We start from the raw sequence: 18895 nt of genomic DNA, 5'->3' as shown, positions 1-18895 counted from the left end.
GCAATGACCTCCACTGGCCACCAGGATAGCCTCCTCTACTCACCAGTTATCCCTCAAAGACCCCAAGCTGAGACCCTGATTTCCCTCTTTCCTGAGTGACAATGCATGCTTATTTTTGTACTCAGAAACATTCACTCCTGCTCTGTGTATTCCTTTCTTATTTGTGTGGTGACTCAATTGGTGACCATTGATTGTTATGTTGGAATAATCACCAGTGAATTTTTACCCTGTATTGCAATATAGAAATAAACTTTTAGAATAAGGGAAAGTTAAAAAAAAAAAAAAAACTACTTGTATATATCTATCACTTCAGGTACAATCTTCTATTTTTTAAAATATTTTTTAGTTGTAGATGGACACAATACAATTATTTATTTATCTATTTTTAAGTAGTGCTGAGCATCATACCCACTGCCTCACCCATAATAGGCGAGCGCTCTACCATTGAGCCGCAACTGCTGTTCTAGAATCTTCTTTTTAAAAGACTGAAATGAGCTGGGCATGGTGGTACATGCCTATAATTTCAGCAACTTGGGAGACAGAGCCAGAAGGATCCCAAGTTCAAAGTCAGTCTGGGCAACTTAGCAAGAACCTGTCTCAAAATAAAAAAAAACAAAGCCAGGTGTGGCGGTGCATGCCTGTAGTTCCAGTGGCTTGGTAGGTTGAGGCAGGAGGATCATGAGTTCAAAGCCAGCCTCAACAACTTAGGAAGACCCTAAGCAACTCAGCGAGACCCTGTCTCTAAATAAAATATAAAAAAATAAGGCTGGGGATGTGATTCAGTGTTTAAGTGCCCTGGGTTCAGTCCCTGGTACCAAAATAAAATAAAATAAAATAAAAAAAGGTCTGAAGGTATAGCTCAGTGGTAGAGCACCCCAGGTTCAGACCCTAGTGCCCAAGTAAATAAATAAATTCATAAATAAAACTGAAATAAGATACATAATTATTATGACCAAACCATTTTATACCAGCTTAGCAAATGTGTCTATTTTTCTTTCAAAACTGCTATAAGTAAAGGTGTCAATTTATTATATTCTGTAAAATTCATACCAAATAAAGCAATCTAAATGATCTGTCCCCAAGCCCATATTTTTAACTAAAATGATTTTGGATATTTTGGGGGAGGTCTCTGCTTGGTTTGATAAAGTAAGACATTGAAGACAAATAAGTTGACTTTTTCCCTTGGTCTGAGTACAGTGAACATCTCGCACTCTCCCAGTCTGCTCCGGGGAGTGCATTCATGGTTCTGTAAGTGGGAAGAAATACCTAAGGTGAAGTGCGGGTCTTTCTCCCCACCACTTCTTTCTGTTTGCCCCTCGTGGTTTCTCTGGTCTGGTTTCCCTGACAGGCCTTTTCCTCTCTTTCAGCTCCGGTGCTGATCTTGGCTCCTTCTACCCCACCCCATCTAATTCCAGGATAATTGCATTCTTCATCTCTGAATGCCACGCCAACCACACATCAGTAACTTCAAGGAATCTTCTTGGGGAGAGGGTATTCAATTATTGTAAAATTACAGCCATTCATTGAGAAAATATGACCCATATGGCCCAGACAGCCAACACCAGTTTTGGAGAAGGGGTCTGCTCTCAATTTCCCAACACTTGCCAAGGGAAGCCTGTCTTCTGGCTTGAGAAAAATGCTACGGGAAGACAGAGTCAGCTTTTACTAAGTGGACATGGGGAAATAGGAGCCGGCTTAGAACAGCTGTGCTAAGGCCCATCATCCTCTCCTCCATCTCCTCCCATTGCTTCCTCGTCTCCCCAGGTGTTTTTTTAATTCCTTCTTCTTTCTCCACCATTTTTGTTTCTGTGTTTCCTGAAAACTACAGATGCCCTTACCTCACCTCAGCCTCTGCCTTCAACTCCTGGGCATTTTACCTGCACCCGTTCTTGGCCCTCCACCTGAGCCTCCCAGCTGCTGAGATCCAAATGCATGCTCCCATCTGGTGCCAGCTAAGTGCTTGAGCAGGAGTCGCAGGGTCACCTCTGCCTCATATCTATCAGAGGAGACCTTTAAACCTCAGGCATGGCACAAATCATTGTCATCTTTACCTCTCTAGGCACTATGGTGTTAGGGGGAAATCAAGGCTTCCACCTTTGATAATGAGACACTCAGAAATTACACAGAATGGTTACGCAGCATCAGCATATACTACCTACTGAAAATCCCGTGCTCTACAGGCAGCGACAGCAGAGACGAAAACCAACCAGAAAATAGCTGCAGACTGTCCCCGTGCTGTGCCTCTGCCCAAGCCACTCAGGTTCAAACCCCTTTCCTTCAAAATGGCCCCATGTAAGAACTATGAGGGGGAAAAAAATCGTCAGGGGCATTTAAAACAAATTGAAGCACAAATAGATTAACAACAAAGAAAATTTCTCCATTATTCTTCCAATGCTTACCCATTCTATGATTTAAATATTTATTCTTCAAATACAGCCAGTGTGTGTCCCTGTGAAATCATCAGAACACTGGACCTTCGACTCTCCTCTGAGGATCAAAGCTGAGATTTTGTGTGTATAATATTATTATAGAAAGAATAAATATTTAAAAATGAACTAAGTAATTTTTCCTTATAGACGGCATAGAGAACAAAAAGTTTCACGCTGCTTCAAACTCGGAGGAAGTTTGTGACTGTGTGTGAGGAGACTACATAAAATTCTTAGAGGAGAGAGAACAAGCCCTGTGAGCCTGACATGATTCTTTCCCTGAAATTTCACTATATTAAATTTTGATTCAAATACGTAATCCATCAGCAAAGGCTTCGCAATATGGGTTATACAAAGATTTTCAATGAGTGACATTTTTCAAGTGGGATATAAGTTAAATTTTATAATAACTCTGTGGTGGCATGGAAACTTTCATCCATCGATTTTACATTTTCAGAGGGTTAGTCATCAAGAAATTTTGGAAAGGACCCGATTACCTTAGTTAGTAACTTCCTCTGACTATCTCTGCCTACCAAAGTGTAGCGGAGAAAGTTCTTTCACGGAGATTGCCCTTATCTCTCAATTGAGTGAGCTTGCTCTGTCTTCTGAATATTCTGGAATTTGCCCGTGGTTCTATTTTCAGTATTGCTGGACCCCTTACTACCAACTTACTTGGAATAGTTCTATCAGCCACTTGAACTAACTTTGCGGACTCTGTTTGCCCTGGCTGACGGGTCAAGTGACTTACATAGTGAGCTCAAAATAAATAAAGATTTTCCAAAGGAAATGTGAACCTTGGAGTCCTATTGCTATGTAGCCCAGCCTCATATTTACCTCAGTCTTTTGCTAGGAAGGGTTCATTCCCCACCCCCAACACTATTCCCGTAGTTCCAAATGTTTCTATACAGATTTAGATTGATGGTTCTAGAATCACAGAATTGGAAGTGGTTTGAGATATGATTTAGTCCTATTTACTCATTTTCAAAGACAAGGCCAGGAAAGCTCCAAGAGGCTTACTCCCTTTTATCACAGTGATAAAATTTAGGCAGAATTGAAAGTGGTTGCTTGGGTTTATTTTTACAGCAGCTGACCTGTCTTAGAATTTGTTGAACTTCCAGTGTTGAATGTAGAGTGATTTTACTCTGAGTGAAAAATTCAGACTTGAAATTATTCTGTTTTCAAAGACACTGAAATTGCTAATTAGTTATAGTAAACCAGAATTTTAAAATTATCTCGTTCATTCAGTTCCTCACCAAAGCTAAGCAGGCTCAAAGTTCTTTGACTATCAAAACTGTAAGTCATTTGAAAATGATTCCGGTTACACATTATATAAACATAAGAGTACTGGATTCATATCCCTGCGGCTGGTACCAGTAGGTAAATTGGTACCATTCTATTGAAGGGCTTTTGACGGTATAAAAGAGTTGACCTTTGAACCCTGCTCATAGTGTCAACATCACATCTAAACATTTATTCTAAGGGAAACTTACTAGAGATCTAGAAATACAGTCAATTTTTATTCTCCTGCCTTTCTGTATGTTGATAAATTCCACGCAATGAACTTATGTCACTTTTGCCATCAGGGGGAAGAAATACTATTTACGAAGAATGAGAAAACGAACTGGCTGTTTATCCTCCAAGGTCCCTTTTTGGGTCTCATGCACTGGTTGATATTTTTCTCTGGTCAAAAGGTTATAGAAAGGGAGAAATTGTGTTTTCTGGAAAAAAGCCACCAGCTTCTAACTGTGAACACGTATTCAGAGCATTAGCTGATGCTTGGATTTCCAAAAAGCTACGGAAAGATAAGACTCCGGCTCAGTCTCCTCTTCCCGTGTGGGTTTCACATGATCATAGACCTAGAAAGCCCCCCTGAACACATCGCAAGAACATCACTGCGCCAAGAGCCCCCAGGAGACTGATGGCCAGAGCTTTCCCAGCTGCTTATAACTGGGTCCTGCAGCGATGACGTGAGCACATGAGAAGATGACTAGGAATGAGAGTCTGTAATTAAAATACAAATACAAAAGGTAGGGATGTAAAAAAGGGAGAAGCCTCTGCAGATGACACTGACGAGGAAAGAGCGCAGAGGACGACGAAGGACTCGAGCCTCAGAAATGAGATGAGTGTGAAGAGGTGGAGTGTGGGAAAGAACTGGGTCTGAGAGGTAAAATACTGAAATCCGGAGTCAGAAGGAAAGGCCACGGAGGCCCAGTCTCAAGGGCAACTTCACTGTCCAATCACATTCGATCATAAGCCTCCAAATACCCACTGGGTGTCCATTCTGTGCCAGGTGCCACATGAGCCTGTACAGCAGAGATTCAGAGCGCTAAGTTCTGGAACCAGTGTGTACCTCGTTTCAAACCAACTCTGATGCTGACTAGCTCTTGGTCTGGGATGAGTCAACCTCTCTAGGTCTGAGTTTCCAGTATGTCAAACAAGGGGGACAACAGGACCCACCCTGCTGGGATGTCCAAAGGACTAAGCCATTTAATACCTAAGAACAAGGCAAAAGTTCCAATATTGGCAAGGTGCTGGATATAACATGAAATGATGCCTGCTGGTATTAAGCAATGACAGCAGACCTTTCAAAATTAGGATGCACCAATAAAAATTTAAAAGATACTAGTGATAAAGTAAAAAAAAAAATTTTCAATTGTCATTTTAAAATCTTTGTAAGATATATTAAACAATTTACCTGCCTTTGGAAATATAACAGCCCAAACATAAATGAACTGGTGCTTTTTTTTGTTTTGTTTTTTTGATGACTAAATTGCTCTTCTCATAGGATGGACCAGTAATAACTACTGCTACTACTACAGCAATGACAGCCTTTTTGTAGTACCCAAGTGTTTATAAAAGGCTCCTACAGAATCCATAGAATTCTGTGCGATAAGCCAGCCAACTGTCAGGATATAGGCAAGCTTGGGATCGAGGGCTTCCATGTTCTTGTCCTCATGCAAGAGATGGGCTAAGTACATACGGATCCCTAGACTCAACCAATGTGAAAGTCAGTTCTTTCTACATGAACACCTGATATGAGATAGTTCAGTTGTTCTTTGACGTTGAAAGAAATGGAGTCGATTACCAAATGTAAGTCCTTAATAGTTTATCGGGGTTTGTTGTTTAATGTTCACAGATCTATAAACACAGCTACTCAGTAACTGAACACATTTTTGTCTTGCTTTGGATTTGAAGAGGAGGCAATAGAGAAGGAAGGCACTGCAGTTAACTGATTGTATTTTTGACTCCTAATTGCCTACTTCTAGCAAATTCCATTTAATGATATCTAACCAAATAAAATAACACACTGATGGATGGGGCTTATGCATGGGTAGAAGCAGGCACAGTAGCAGCTACAAACCCCACTGGGAAACAGTAACCACACCCAGGTCAAAAATGTGTTTAGCTGTCCAACAAAACAAGCTTAGAAAGTTCCAGGGTTAAACCCTCAAAGATAGAATGTTCACATTCTAAATATGTAAAATCAACACAGTCATTCTCAGATCTGACACGTGAACTCAGGGACCAGGTTTCCCTTTTTTGTTTTATCCAATAGAATAATTACTGGAATCATCACTTAATAAAATATAGCTTTTATAAAAGCCAAATCCTGCCTTTACTTCTGGGGAATATATGGAAAGTATTCCCATTAAAATGCTAACAGAATGCTAAAATTTAACACCAAATTGCTCCATCTGAAACTGAGGGGTAAATCTTTGTTCAGAACCCAAGGTCCATTTTTTGTTGGAATTTTATCCTGTTATATTTCTTACTGAGGAGCTCCTGGAAGAATAAACAGTGCAGATGAACACAGATTAAGATGAATTCCAACCAGAAACAAGAGCACCTACAAAAGGGAATGGATGACCCAGGAAAAGTAAGGAAGAGACATACTCCTTTTCCAAAATCGTTTTCTATACCACAGTCTTTCTGTTGCCAACAGTACTTCTGTGATTAACTGGGCATCCATAGCCCTGTCCATCAAGATTTCCATTAAATGATGACTGTATGCGTTTTCCCAACACATATGAGGCACACCCTGGCACGTGCTGCTCTGAGGCGAGGGATAATCCAGCAGTTGCCCAGGTCACAGCCTGCCTTACTGCTCTCCGGGAGCCCTCTGCCTCAGGGAATGTGGCAGGTGTGTGTGTGGGGGGGGGGATCTCAGTCATCCACATGCAGGAAAATGGTACTTCTGAACTCCATCTTCATTGTCAGGGAGGATGGAAGAGCTACCATGGTTTAAAACCTGCCCCTCTTGAAATCAGCCATGTCACTGCTGTGCACACAATGACCCTTTCAAGTCAGATGCTGAGCTAGATCAACACCACCCCTCTATCCTTTTGATGGTGCACCAGCCAGTTCACCCCCGCAGGACTCTCCTGCTGCAGGTGGATGGGCAGGACCAAGGAATAGCTTCCAGGTTCGCCCCCTGAGACGCGCAGTCATTCTAGCCCAAATGTTCCCACTCCTAAGGATGCGTCTTTCCCTCCTCCTCCTATTTCAGTCACGAATTTTCAGATTATAAGAATGACCATGGTTTCTTTCATTTCTTTTCTCACCAGTTGGTCTCTTAGAGCTGATTTCTCGCATCAGACTCTGGGTGCCTATTTTAGAAAACACCTCGAAGGTGAGATGACAACGGCTCAAGAGCAACTGTGGCGCATCTGTGGTTACAGCCATTCCCCTGAGCTTGGCAGTCTGGCTCTCCAACATGACTGAAGCTTTCTCGAACACAGGAGGCTAAGGAGTCCAGTGGTCATCAGTGTGGTCCTGCTTGGGGGCACTGCTATCTCTCAGTCTACTGCTGAGTGTAGAACACAAGTCAGTAGATTCCTGGGAAACCAAGGCACTAAGAACCCTGAGTTTTCATTTCCAGGAAAATCTCAAAACTCAGAGTTGCTTAGAGGGAAACATTAAAAATGACTTCTGACTCTTTGATGGGGCTCCGGGGGCAGGCACTGGAGATATGTGTATTTCAGCAGCACTTGCCTAACATGCGAGGTCCTGGGTTCAATCCCTAGTAAGACTAAGATGTGATCAAGAAGTTCCCTGAGTTACGCTTTAACTTTATCTTTCCACTCTACAACTGGAGTTGGCACTTTAAACAGAGATTTCAATAAATTAATGCATTAGCTACAAGAAATGGACTCAATTTAAATGACGAAACAAGTGACCTGAATATTATTTCCTCTAAACAGCCTGAGCAACATGAAAAGAAAACGAATAGGAAAAGGAATCTGAGTAATGCCCTATGTCGACAAGCTTCCATCGAAATAGAGCATGTCTCCGCGTGATGTGAGTCACGGGAAGGCTGCGCTCCAGTTTTGAACAAATGGGTGCATGTTTTTCCCCCCAGCCCAAAGCTAACTCGTGTGAGTCACAAAGCGAACTAGGTATCCAGGCTATCCCTGTTTGAAACATAACCAGAAATGTACCCTCCTTTAATAGGACAAGGCCCAGTGAGTGTAAGGGTGACCCTAAGGTACACGTATTTCAAGGCATGTCAAACTGTACTTTGCAGAAAATGATTTCGTTTAGCAAACTCTCAGCAGGCACCCCGACTAGACATAATCTATAAGGGCCTTTTGTCTTCAGCTGCATGGCTCTGCTGTTCAGAGCTCTCTTTGCAGTGGTAATTGGTTTGGCTGTCCATCCCACCCATCAGGTGATAGAAAACTATCAATCAGCCTTAATGCAATGTGAGAGAAGTCTCTTTAGCCAATTAGTCAGTAATGAGAACATTAGCCACGACATCTTCTGCAGAGGGCACCTTAGCCATTCCATAAGTCTGAGGAGATCACAGTCCCTGTGTGATTAATAAAGATCACAGGACACTTCAGAAATTCTACATGGGTGAAGAAGAGAATCAGAAGGCCTGTATTTCCAGAGCCACCAAGAGCCCATGCAAAATATTCCCAAAAGACACAACCAAGCACCTTCAGAGCTGGAAGGGACCTAGAGCATCATTTGATCCCACCTCGTGCTTTTACAGGTGAGGTGAAATGAAAAGACTTGTCCAAGGTCACCCAGCTGGCTGGCAACAGTGCATTTCTTAAGGCTTCAGGTAAAAATGTCAGGACAGTTGACAATAAACAGATAGGAGAGCACATCACCATGGAGAGACCCCTGCGCGACTTGTGATACTTTTAAATGTGTATCTTAATGCAGGGCAAAGATTCTGTGTTTATTCCCCTGACTTCCTAGGGTCTGTCACAATGACTGTGTGCCCCAAGGAAGGACCATATATATTTAGACAACCCTCACCAACAACAGACTGTCTGGGTTTGTAATGCCAGCTCCATTGCTAACCAGAGGTGAGACTTTAGGAAAATACTGAACACAAGTACTTCAGTTTACTCTTATATAAAATAGGGATGATAATAATAGTACCTGGCTCTCAGGGTGGTCATGAGGATTGAGAGTTAGTCTACGGACAGCACAAATACCAGAGCCCAACGGCAACGCAGAGCCGCCTCTGCATATACAGAAATGACAGTAAGGTAAATTAAGGCAAATTAAATGAAATGCTATGACCTTCCTTGGGATGAGAATCGAGGGAAGGATGGAAAGGACAGGACAAGCTGGTAAGGTACACTAGTGGAAGGATCTCTGAGGGTGCTGTAATTCCCTATCTGCCTGCTGGGTCACCTGGGCACAATCAGGGGGAGCCTTGTGCGCACACTTCACTCCTGAGCAGCCCACCAGCCAGGAGGCGCGTTCCATGACCGTGCTTGGCAACCTTTACCCATGCACACACGAGTGATCTGGTCACCATCTTCATAGTCACCACGCTTCTGACCTTGAAGGTGACTTTACCTCTGGCATCTGCTCCTCCTACTGACACCTTTTAGGCACAGCATGAGGGACAAGAACTGTCATTGCTTATCTCACTTCACCTCTGCCTTTTCTAATTCTGCTGAATTAGAATGCAGGGCCAGGCAGGGATTTGATAAAAGGGACTCTTCAGAGGATTGTCCCAGCGTCACATGTTACAGACACAAGAGCCCAGCTGACATGGTGCTGCCTTACAGCCATAAAACACCTGGAGATGTTTCTTCCTTACTTTTTTCTTTCCTTGAGATGGGGCCTTGCTGTGTCACCCAGGCTGCCCCTGAACTACAGGCTGAACCTGGGCCTCCCCAGCACCAGGACCACAGACACATGCCACCTCACTCATCATTTTTACCTTTTAAGTGCGAATACACCCTATTGCCAACCTCTCGGTACACCTCCCGCCCCACCCCAAGAAATACACACACCAAGTTCAAAGACCAACTCCTCTGCATGGCCAAACAGGAGACAAGGAATGAACACAAACAGAACTGAACAAGGAGAGCAGAGAGGCTTGGTGGACACGCTTCCAGACCAGAATGTGGCCAAGACAGGAAGGTTCAGGTAGAAAAGGTGGGAAAGGGAGGGAGAGGGTGACTCTAGCGCTTCCTTTAGGTAGCAAGCTGATCTGGTCTCGTGTGAAGGAGGGCATCCTATAAGATCCTTGAGGAAGGAACACGTTTCCATTTTCATTTCTATTTCTACTTCATCGTCTCACTGAGGGTATCCCTAATGGTCTGAATCAGCAAATGGATATGGGGTGGGAGACAAAGGGAAACTAAGAACTATATTTTGAACTTATGGGATAGACCTGAAAACTTGCCTGAACCCCAGAGAGGGAGGTTCCCCAACCACCAATCACCATGTAGGACTCAGACGGATTTCATGTCCAGGTGCAGGATGAGGGTCCCTCCCACCTGAGCTTCTGCAGGTACCATAACTCAGTCCCTCCCATGCAAGAGTAATATGGTGGACATCCTCTCGAACCTGACCAGCCCTCCTCCTCTACCACTGGTCTGCCATATTGTATCTGAGATTACCTTCCACAGAAATCAGAAACTTCAAAGCACACCCTCTCTGCAGAGCGACAATCCACATTGTAAAGTACTTAACAAAAGGCCATCATGATTTTGTGAACAATGGAAATGTGAAATTGCACACAGAGTAATTGCCATATTTATGTCTTTCACACTGACCGTATCTTGCCAGAGTAGGGGAATCAGTGTCAGGAATGAACTCTTCACAGTTTAACTAGGATTCAAATATATATATTATGCATAATAATAGCCTTCTTCCACCACTACATAAACATAAAATATTACCCTCCTTCTATTCTTGAGACGCTATGACAATCTGAGCTAATACAGTTAATTCAACTCAAGTCCCTGAGAGAACAGAACTACAATTGCTGCTCAGCAAGTGTCTGATCATGCAGTCTAGGACACGTTCACGGAGGGCGCCCGGGAATCGTTGTAATGTAAGACACGCTGTGAATATTTTTTATACTTCTATGTTTTTGACATTTAAAATAAAACTTTACTTTCTTTTATGTAGACAAGAGTTCATGTCCGACCCTATACATATGCGTAGTGAGATATTCCAATTTTCCAGAGGTACATTATAGTACCTCTGGGTCTTGAAGTGACATGAATGGGAATTGTTTCATACACTCCACTGGATAAACACGCCTTTGCTAGCTTGGGCTCTGAAGTCAGGAGGCCAGTGGTTAGGATGGAAGGAAATCAACTGGACAGAAGGGAAGGGAGGGCGAAGCAGAGAGGATCAGCTATTCAAAATTGAAGAACTAGATTTAAACCCAGCCCTCCTGCCTCCCAAAACCAGAGGAGTGATCTCACCTCTCACACTGTTAATGACAGGGAGAATATTCATTTTTTTAACTATCCAGATGATGATAAATATATAGAAAAACCAGGAACGTGTGCAGTTCCATGATCCAGAGAGCCTATTTTACCAGAGACTTTTAACTAGAAGAGATCTTAGACTATGTGAAGCTCGTTTCTTATTTGGGAAATAAACAAACAAGCTGGGTACGACGGTGTGCAGGAGGCTGAGGCAGGAGGATCCCTTGAGCCCAGGAGTTTGAGGCCAGCCTGAGCAACATAGAGAGAACATCACGAAAAGAAAGAAAGAAAAAGAGAGAGAGAGATAAATATGATGACTTTACTAAAGTCTTACTAAACATAAAATACCGTTTGAATCATTTGTAATTAATTTAATTCTGCCCAAACTCCTCTAAAGTCAGAAGTACTAGTATTCACATTACATCCAGGAAATGGCAGAGCTGGGATTCACATTCTACTGTCTACATGACTCCAGACACGGCACTATTAACCATGTCATCAGCTGAGTGAGTGGATGGACGAATGAGTGAATAAATGCAAAAATAAAGGCAAAATAAATGCTTCTAACTTGTGGCTTCCAGGACCGCTGGCAGACCTTGTCTGGACCACACAGAACAGCCATGTGAACAAAGGGCGGCTCAGCTAAACCCTGCCTCCCATGCTCCTCCCCCACCACGCCCCACTCTGATCCACAGCCCCCCTTTTCAAAGGGGCAAAGTCAAAAACAAGGGTGATATCCCATAGGTCTGGCCCAGTCACACAGAGACCATGTGACAAGACAGTGTTGTGGGGATCCGCATAAGGACTGTGGAGCTTCCTGTGGGCCCCCCTGGTGCTTCCTGCCTGAGAAGAGACATGGGCCCCTGGTGCCCTAGTGTGAAGTTTCAGTTAGTGGCAGGGTCTTCACTTCCTGTTCCAAGCTGTTGGGTAAGTCTTGTACTTCACGACCCCGGGGCCTCTAGACTTGGGTCACATAGTGCCCTGAACAGCTTAGCGACTATGTAGTGCCAGCCAGAAACAGAGGCTCAGTTCTGATTTTAAAAAAAATACTACCTATCAGGACAAAGAGACAAGCTATTCAAATTCAGGACTGTTCTAAGATGCACCCTGGCACTAAGGACGTGACTAATCGAACGTGACATGCATATTTTATGACTGTATCTCTCCCTTCCCGTCTCCTTCTCACCCCTCTTCTCTCTTAACATCTCCAGTTGTCATTTATAGATGCAGAATAGGAGACATTTAAATCTAAATTTATTTACCTAAGGCTCTGTTCAAGTCTTATACGCCAGGCTGAATTCTCCTTACCTAGTTTCTATTTTGTTTTCCTATATGTGAGGAGTGTGCTATTTCAAAGGCCCTGATTTTTTACTTTATAGGAATGCTGAGGAAGAGGCCCCAGGAAGACCATGCCGTACGTAGTAGCATTTTCAAATCAGTCATCTGGGGGATTTGTGACCTTACAAAAATTTCTGGTGGTTTCTGACATCCAACTTTCTCCCTGTCTCAAACTCTCGCTCTCCCCGTGTTCTGCCACATATTTTCAGGCAAGAATCTGAGCTGATGAAAAAACTAAAAGACAGAAAAGTCCAACATCCAACAGCGACCATAAAAATTGTATTTTAAAATCACAGCATCTACCAGGAACAGCTGATACAAGAATGCACAGCGTATTTTAATCATATCAACTGTGCCCACCTCAATTTAGATCCTGGGAAAAGGCTAACAAAGACAACACTCACATTCGGTTTAAACTAGTCTACTGCCACAGGAAAGTACCTTGAACATCAGTGAAGACTTATACACAGAATGAATTTCCCCTCCAGGGAAAATCAGCGAATATAAATTCATTAGGGCCATTAATTCATCCACATAAACACAATGGATAGCACTGTTAATGGTAGGGGAAAAAAATCAGACTCTTTAAGAAACAGACGGTAACACCTAAAGCAAAGAGAGTTGAGTTCTAATTGTGCTTCTTGTAAGAAGACAATAATAACACCTGTTTCTTTCTCATGGAGAATAGATACGAAATTGCTAAAAATATGTTTAAGTTCTTCTAGGTAAAGCTCTATGGAATCCCAAGGGAGTCCAATCAGAAAGGGGAAATAGACTGGTGTGTTCCCTTCATTTTCGATGAGGGCTAGGTGCCCAAAATGTTTTAAAAGCAGAAAACTGGTAACGCTGGATGTATTGTCAAAATACATTTCCCTCTGGTTAAGAAAAGCAGAGAGGGAGGGCTGGAAGGGCGGAGCGGTAAGCAATTGTCATCAAAGCATTGTTAATATGAACTGAATTATATTACAATGGCAACGCTTCAACATGGAGAATGAAAATTGTTCTGTATTATTGTGGATTGACAATATGACAATCGTTCATTGAGAGCGCATGACAGCTGTGGCATTCTAGCTCCGTGCACAACACAAGATGAATGAGTGCTACAAGTTCTTCAGGATGGGCCCCTATTTCACAAGAGTCCGTCTCATCCCAAAATAAATACACGCCAGCTTTTCCCTATCTCAGCAAATTTTGCATCTCTTTACAAACCAACGTGCTACCAGCGGCCTCAAAGTGCCAGTGTCAAGTCCCTGCTTAGTGGATTTGCAGCAGCTGTGAAATGTCAAGTCAAAATGCCATGGAAGATCTATACAGCGCCTCGGCAGAAGAAAGGGCAAGAAATGGTGGAACGCCCATTCCCGGACACATGTGAGCTGTCTCCTCATCCACAGGAGCACCGCTAAAGAATTCGCCTCTTGGCACCAGGCTCGTCCCACCATAGACATAGGAGACACATTTGTGGACCTCCTATACCAAATTATTCACCTAAAAGAAGTCATATCATACATGCTACTTGAAATGAACACATTTCGGAGTCCAGAGATATTTACATATCCTCTTATGGACAACGAAAGCCATTCCTGCTTACCTACTGCCCCCAGGCCCCCTCCAAAAAGAACCCAGCAAGGCAAAAAGCACAAAATCCACCCATCATATTACCATGAGAAAGTAAAAGTCCTCTGTTAATCTTCTTATTTCCAGCTTTATTGCATTTTAAAAAAAATATTTCTAATTAAATTTATTTTTAACTGACACATAAAACACAGCACTTGCACATATTCATGGGGTCCCATGTAATGTTTTGATGTCTATATAAACTGAATAATTAGGCCAAACATTTCTTTCTCTTCTAACATATATCACTTCTTCATGGGGAAAACAATCAAAAATCTCTTCTTGTAGTTTTTGTAGATATGCAGGACACAACTGTTATCTGAGGTCACCTCACTGTGCAGCAGCAGGCTAGGACCTCTTGTTCCTATTTACGTGCAACTTAGTATCCGCTGGCCAACCTCTCCCCAGCCTCACCACCTCTCCTGCCTCCAGCCTCTAGTAACCACCAGTCACTACCATTCTACACTCAATTTCAATGCATTTTTTTCCAAAGAGAATTTGCTGCATATCCTTTCCCAGGGCCTACTTTTTTAGAATGCAGCAATCAATATATACTCTCAACATTTTTTCAATCTCATGAGTATTCTAAAATATAATTTTAATGGCTATATGTATTCCATTTTCTATATATACTATAACTTACAGAATCCCCTACTATTGGATACTTAGGCTGCTTCTAATGTTTCATTAAGAAAAAGAATGCAACTATTATGGAACATTTGTATACTCTAATTTCTTAGTGTAAAATCATAAAACCTGTCCTGATTTTTTGGGATCCTGACTATGGCAACAGTCAAAACCTCAGAGTAGTCCTTAGGTAGGTACCTGGAGCATAATTCAAAAGAATGCAGCAATCAATATACTCTCAACATCTCTCAACTTTCTGGAATATTGTGTGGTTACATGGGATCATGTGACTAGTTCTGACAAATAAGTTGTGAGCAAATAAGAGTGACAGACACCACTTCTGGGTTGGAGCACTGAATTGTGTTTATTGGCTTTTCACCTCTGTGACCAAAACATCTGACAAGAAAAACTTGGAGGAAGAAAAGATGAATTTGGACTCATGATTTCAGACATTTCAGTCCATAGTCACCTAGTTCCATTGCTTAGGACTGAGGTGAGGCCAAACATCATGGCAGGAGGAGAGGGTGGAGGAAAGCTACTCAGCTCATGGTATCCAAGAAGAGGGGAAAGAGAGAGAAGGGGAGGGGAGGGAGAGACAGCGGGAGGGGGAGGGGAGGGGAAGGGGAAAGAAGGGGGGGGAGAGGGAGGGAGGGGTGAGAGGCAGATATAGTCCCCAGGGGTTGACCTACTTTATCCAACCATGCCCCCACCTGCCTGCAGTTCCTTCCTCCTCCCAGTAGTTCATTCAAACTATTAGCCTATGATGGATCAACCCACTGTTGAGGTTAGAGCCCACATGATCCACTCAAAACAAACCCTCTGGAGCTCTCTTTCCTTGGCACAACCAGGAGTGGGACACAATGCTGGTTTTATTGGAAAGAGTCCCTGAGCAACGGGATAAATAGAGTCCCCCTTTCTCCACCAATCCACAATATAGATGAGCAAGAAGCAAACTTTGGTTTCTTAATTTAAATCACTAAGATTTTGGAGTTGCTTGTTACTGTATCATCATCTAGACTCTTCTGAATGGTAAGCACAGTAATATTTAGCTGAATTTCTTTGTGATCTCATGATCTAATTTAAAATGTTCACAGAAAATTCATCTCTTCTCCTCACACATTGTTTATGAACCTGGCAAATGACAGACATGTCTTTTCAGGTTTCCTGGGCTTCAGTATGTGACAATGCAACAGTGCTCCCTGGGTACAAAGCAGTTACGGACTTCATGAATGCTGTGGTTTGATTGTGGTCTGCCCCTTATGGGTCATCTGCTGGAAGCTGGGTCTCCAATGTGACTGCATTAGAGGTGGTGAAACCTTTAATAGGTGGGACCTAGTGGGAGATGGTTAGACCACTGAGGTCACTGCCCTTAGAAAGGACTGATACCATTCTCATGAGACTCCAACTTTTTCTAGTGGGAACAAGTTATAAATGAGCAAGCCTGACCCCCAAAGTTCCCTGGCTTCCTGTGTGCCCTGGGGACCGCTTCTACTTCTACTACTGTAACACCACCAACATGAGGTCCTTACCAGATGGAGAAGATGGACCTTCAGAACTGTGAACCAAATAAACCTCTTTTTTAAAACAAATTACCAAACCTCAAGCATTTTGTTATAGCAACATAAAGTGGACAAATATAGGAAATAGGTAGATAAGAAAGACCCAGTCTGGCTCTGAATAACTTAAAGTGAAAGGATACGGTTTCTGATTTTCTATATAAAAGGAATTTAAGGTTATCAACTGGGCCGTGAAGGGCACCCGGCGAAGTGATGTTCACAAAGCAAATGCAGTCTGTGTGCAATTATATATTTATTTGATGTGGCTTTGCAGGAATGCCAAAGTGGACACAAGAGAGGGACTAGAGTCCTCCTTGGGCTGCACCAGTACTACCCAGGATGCAGCAAGTTCAACTGAAAGTAGAAAGCAAAAAGTTCCAAAAGGGGAAAGGAAAAGGTAGCCATGGTGCTTCAAAGGCCTGGAAGATAAAGTCTGAGGGGGAGACCCTGAGAGAGCGTTCACTGGGGAAATTGTATTTAAGAGCACTTCTGAGACCAAGTTATCCACGGGAGAGGCTTGAGGGAAAGGAGCGATCTGGACAGAGGGCACGGGTAAGCAAAGGCACAGAGCAGAGGACACAGCAGGTCCCCAGGGCAATCTGACAGAGGCCTTATAAGGAGGCCCACGAAGGATGTCAGACCAGTGTGCACTCGAGGACAAAGTGCTGGGGGACTTAGAGGGGTCTGTGTGTGGCCAAATGAGTTGGGAGTGGTGTGAAGCTGGGGTTTGGAGGAGGAGAATTATAAACCAGGAAGAGAGAAGCAGGGGAGCTGGTCCTGGCAGGTTTCCTTGGCTGGAGCACAGCGCCTGTATCTGAATAATGAAGTTGGTCAAACCGTGAGGGATGCAGCCCAGAGAGGGAGGCACTAGCCAGGGCCTAGCTCTCCCCGCACAGGGGGTGCCTAGCCCTGAGAACATGCTGAGCACAGACAGAGGAGCCCAAGGAACACCACCTCAGAGTAGCCAGCCCTGGTCAACCACAGGATGAGTCGACTTACAGGACTTGTTGGTCTGTCTGTCTGTCCGTCTTTGTTTCTTAACTTCTGGGCCCATTTTTGCAGCATTAGTTTGTCATTAACATCTTCCCCCCAGAATAGGCACAGTAGACGAAGGGGTTGGGTGACCTGTAAATCCCTTTGGTTTAACTTAGAGGAGACTGAAAGTAAAATGAGGTTTGAAGGTTATCTATGAATTTTCTCTTTAAATATTATAAACAAGAGCTGGCAGCCCTGACTATCTTCTCGTGATAATGAGAAAAAGAAACTTTTGAGACAAAAAAGGAAAATGTCCCAGACATTCAGCACTGGGTAAGGTTTTTCAGCGGGGCTTCCCTTTTTGCTTAAGCAGATACTTTCTTTATGAAAGCAGTTTCGTTTTGTTCACATAAACAAACAAAAAGCCCCAAATGAGTATAAAGGCTGTGAGAAGCAGGTGGAGGATGAAAATAATAGTCACTTCTCTGTGTGACCCTGAGTAAAGGAAATGGATTTCAAATACAAAGAGAACACTTCCTGGGGCAAGTGGGCCATCTAAGCCTGACATCCCACCCAAACAGAGCAAACCCAGGAGGTTACAGAGCACCTCAACATCCTTGGTTCAGAAATAAATGCAGATTAGTTTTTCAAAGCAACCAAACAATAGCGCCATCTCCAAAAGGTCAGGATCAACTTGCTGGGAACCTGCTTGACACAGAATGGAGGAAAGTCTCCTTGAACTTAGGCTTCATGGGGCTGCGAGGGCAAGGGGCACCTTCACACTGTCATCACCAAAGAGAGCAAACATTTTCCACGGGATCTGTTTTGTTCTAAGGTCAGATCTACAAAGCCATAATTACCCAGGTAACTCGGGTCTGATGTTGCCTAAAATATCCTGGTAATTATAGGAGAAAGGTCATTTCCTGTGTATAATCTCAACTATACCACTGGCTGTCTACACTGGCAGTGAGCCAGTTAAGAACAGCCTCTCATTTCACTTTGTACTAGCACAGACCTTGCCAAAAGACTATGAATCCTTAATGGGTTTTTTTTTTTTTAATTACCTTTATAAATATGCCTCCGCCCTTGTCCCACTCCCTAAAATGATCTAAGGACGTCAGGAGATGACACATAAAATACCCTTTGCTCATTTTTGCATTCAAAGGAAATGCACTCAGGAATGGGAGGAGACTGTCACAAGACAGAAAGGAAAGGAGAGAGAACAGGAGGAAGGAACAGGGTGCCCAGATCCGCAGAACTGCGGGATTAAAAGACTGCAGGCTGCGCGGGGAGAGAGAAAAGCCAAGCGGATGTGCAGGTCAACAGACATCTTATTCAGATGAGCCCTGACAACGCAGGCAGTTTGGGGGCAGAGAGAAGCGCATCTGCTGGTGTGCGATTGCACGGGGGAAGCGACCGTTCCTTTTCCTTCACAAAGAAAAAAAAAATGGCATTTATCTCAAGTACAGCCAAGCGTATTAGGATTCACCTCCCCCATTCTTTCTTCCCTCTTCCTCCTACCATCTCCCTTGCCACCTCCCCTTCCTGTTGCAAAAGAAAAGGTGGGAGGGGGAGGAGGACCCGCCGGTCACAGACCGCACTGTGGGGTTCTCTTTCTTCAGCTTTTACCAGCCTATGGGGGTCAGGATGCTATTGGTTCAGC

At 43.4% G+C, this 18895-nt stretch overlaps 1 protein-coding gene and 1 long non-coding RNA gene across 3 annotated transcripts in view; one reads left to right on the top strand and one right to left on the bottom strand.

Annotated features, from left to right (window-relative positions):
- Maml3 (mastermind like transcriptional coactivator 3) overlaps positions 1 to 18895 on the bottom strand; it is a 398437-nt gene that overhangs the window by 282802 nt on the left and 96740 nt on the right. The window lies entirely within an intron of this gene.
- LOC114085437 (uncharacterized) lies at positions 11967 to 16263 on the top strand. Its single transcript, XR_003581472.2, has 3 exons — positions 11967 to 12049; positions 12502 to 12536; positions 15861 to 16263. It is a non-coding gene; the product is annotated as an uncharacterized lncRNA (long non-coding RNA).

Source organism: Marmota flaviventris, chromosome 7, assembly GCF_047511675.1.
Source record: "Marmota flaviventris isolate mMarFla1 chromosome 7, mMarFla1.hap1, whole genome shotgun sequence".
NCBI classification, from domain to species: Eukaryota; Metazoa; Chordata; class Mammalia; order Rodentia; family Sciuridae; genus Marmota; species Marmota flaviventris.
The sequence above is the reverse complement of the archived record's forward strand: the minus strand, read 5'-3'. Positions and strand labels throughout refer to the sequence as shown.